Raw genomic sequence first — 3,781 nt, 5'->3', positions numbered from 1 at the left:
GCATGAATGAGTATATACATGAGAGCTTGGTAAGCTATCTTGGAAGCTAATATTATTTTTCTTAATTTAGAATCCTGCATCATGGAGAGAAAAAGAGCTTGTAACTTTGTTGCTCCAGAGTTGGAGGTTTACCTGTTAGATTATAGCCACTTCTCCAGACACCACTACAATACTGGGCCTAGCCCAAACCATGAAAAGCATCCCAAGACCATTATCCCACCTTCAACATTGGTCCATATAATTTTGCCTACAGTATATAGTGTAGCAAGGTAGTCTTCAGAATTTTTAATAATTTAATAATTTAATTTTAGGGTACCCCCCAAGAGTCCTAAGTCATTTTGAACCCTGGCTATAGTCACAATGTATGAGGTTACTTTGCAAAAAAACAAGTCAGATTTTAATATAAATTTGCAGTGTGAGATATAGTTATGAGAAGTAGTTGGAATTCTGAGATTTAAAGTCACATTGTGAGATATAAAGTCACAATTATGACGTCACCCCTTCAATGACCTTTGGAGTACAACTTCACAAGTGCAAAAAAGAGATGAGATTGGTCAGATCATGATGGTAATATGAATGAATTACAGGACCCTTCAGAATATTTTGTGATAAGATAAGATAAGATGCTCACACAGTAACGTATAATGTATCCAGGGCCGGATTAACATGAGGGCTAGGTGAGGCTGAAGCCCCAGGGCCCGCGGGATTAGGGGGCCCGTGATTGGCTGGAGGAAATGAGATTGTCAAGTCATAGGTGGTTGATTTGTGTATAATAAAATAACAAGAAGTTATTGGAAAATGTGCCTGACTGATATAATTCACTGCCCAATCAAATTAACTCTACAATTTGCGCCATGACGTTGGGAAACGCCTCTTTTCGTTATGCTTTCATGTAGAACATGGGTATAAATCGCTCGCTAGAGTTCAAAAATGATGAAAAAAAAGTGATAGTGGTGCACAAAAAAGGAAAAACAAACTCGAAAGGCAGAAAAGGGATGCAAAAATTCCTAAACTAACTAACTAACTACTTTGGTTTACTTTCATCCGTGACCGTGAAAGACCCCGAGTGCAGTGCCAGGCAGCAGCCCACAGTTAGCTTCACCCTCCTGCGTCGTCACCGATCCGCGTGTTTTATATGTCGAAGAAGGTAAGCAAGCGGCTGAAGTAAGTTAATGAGTTAAGCACTATATGGATGGTAATTGTTTCTCGTGGAGTCGTAAGGTATTTTCAATATTTATAGGGGCTATATAGTCGGTGATTTTATTGCAGTCTGAATCCAGAATGTCAGTGTTTTTTCTCCCACCACCCACCCGCGTAAAAATCCCAGGCCGAATTACTGTTTTTTGACGAACATCAAGGTCCAATATATCCAAGGTACATGGGCATTTTTGCCCCGATTAGTTTTTGTCTTATTGTATTTGTAATATTACATAATATAAAATAAATATATCACACAAGTAAAAGCGAAGTTTTCCTCAAATATAAGCACAATTGCTAATGTGATATAGGCTATATGTTATGCAACAATAAATGAGTTGACCAATAAGTTAACATTGAGAGTTAAGTTTTGGTTTATCGTCATTTCGCCGATGAAAATTCCAAAATGAAACCACAGCAGAAACAATCTCTGAAACTGATAGTGGTGATTCGTTACTGAATAATCCGCGTTTTGAACGAATGGGTTCATTTAATGATTCATTGACTCCTCGTTTGCTTCGTCGTTGAATCAAACAGCCGTTTGAACAAATCGGTTGAATGAATGACTCGCTTATTAAGACAGTGACTTGCCGCCACCTACTGTTAGTTTTAGGTTCATAATTAAAGTACCCTTTGAATAAAAAATAATAATTAGAAATAATTTTATATTTAAATATTAAATAAAATAACAATCATAGCATTTATGTAATTGTAAATGCAGTGTAAATGTATTCATAATTTTTTACAGATATCCACATGAGAAACAATTACCATCTGAATAGGGCTTTAGAAAGCAAATGTTTTATTAATGCTTACTTTGTCCCTTTAGATAAAAATGAGAGAAATATCCATAAATGCACTTATGGAAGAGGAGGGGGTAAAAATGTTTTATCAATAAAATGTTCCCAAAATGAACCAAGAAATTATGTGGAGTAATTTTTATCATGATGTTCCATCAAAATCTGTGCAGTAGAGGGTTAATGTGTTAAATAGCCTGGACTATTTAGTGTGCAAAAATGATAAGAAGAAATAATGATGAAGAAAAACATTAATTAAATACATTGATTAATAACAATAAAAAAATATTTTGTGTTATACTGTGGCGTGGCAATCAGATGAAAGGGGGCCCTTGGTGTTGCTATAGCCCCAGGGCCCAAAGTCCTCTTAATCCGGGCCTGAATGTATCGTATAATGTATCGTATAATGTATTGTATAATGTTTCTATAGAGTAGGTGGTAACTTGGCTTAGCTATCATCACCTCCTCTATAGAAACATTATACCTAAGCTAAGCTGAAATATATAGCTCAATTAAAATAGACAGTTCATCTACTTACAGTACATGGCAAAAGTAGCTGATACAAACTTTATCAGGCTATAATTTGATCTAATACTTTTATTAGAAAACAAAAGCTTCTCCAAAAGTACAACAGATTAATTTAATTGTCATTTTCTCACTCTCTGTGTGTGTTTTGAAAATTACCTCACAGAAAGGTGTATGTTTATTTCTGTTTAGTTTCATTGTGTTTTGGTTCTGTTTTCCCTGCTCTAGTTTGCCTGTGTTCCCTGATCTTATTAGTTTCCATAGTTCCTAATTAATTCACGCACCTGTTCTCTCTTCTGTTGATAACTCCCCTGTGTATTTAAGCCCTCAGTTTACTCCAGGGCCGGTTCTAGACATCTGGACATCTAGGCAAAATGTATGCTGGAGGACCCAGCACCACACCACTCCTAATAAAAAGCACTTGAAAAAAATATGATTCCATACCCTTTTATATATACAACATTTGTTATAATTATTATTTTTTTTTATTTTTTTTACTTAAATGTCCATATTAATCAAACTTTAAAAAAAAAAACTTTTTTTGCAGTACTTTGTTCAGTAATTTAGCAGTTTCTGGTTTTATAATTTTTCTAGCGGGGCATATATATATACAGAAATCAACAGCCAGTGGAAGTGAAAGAGACTTGAGACAATTTATGATTTGGAAACTGAAATTAAATATTATGTTAGGGCAGTAAATGTAAACATCAGCATAATTTAGAAGATACAGACAGCTAAGGTCATTTAAAAAAAATAAAAAATCTTTCAGCTGTGTTTGCTCTTTGACTTTGAATCAAAGTTCGTGGGGATAGAAGAAAGCCCCACACACACTCCTGCCACTGAATCTCCATCACTGTGCACTCATTACTACAACCACGTCACACCAATTGCACACATTTTTTAAACTCTATTTGGTTGCATTAAGGCAGAGGTTCTCAAATGTGTCCTAGGGACCCCACCTCTGCACATTTTGTATGTCTCTCTCATCTAACACACCTGATTCAGTTCTTCAGCTCATTAGTGGAGACTGAAAGGTCTGAATGGACTCTATTCACGGCCTACTGCATACGTATTTCTGATAAAACCTTTGCTGTGTGCAAGCTTCCGGTACTCTAAGAACGCAATAATAAGCATTTTCAAAAACTGGTACAATGAGATGATATTATTCTTCTTCCCTTTCAACCATTGAATATTAAAAGGACATTTTAAAAATGTGAAAGCATTAACAAATTACTACAACAGACCATGACCCCAAAATATTG

Source organism: Abramis brama (genome assembly GCF_963993115.1).
Source record: "Abramis brama genome assembly, chromosome: 8".
In the NCBI taxonomy this organism is placed as follows: domain Eukaryota; kingdom Metazoa; phylum Chordata; class Actinopteri; order Cypriniformes; family Leuciscidae; genus Abramis; species Abramis brama.
This window is presented reverse-complemented; position numbering follows the sequence as displayed.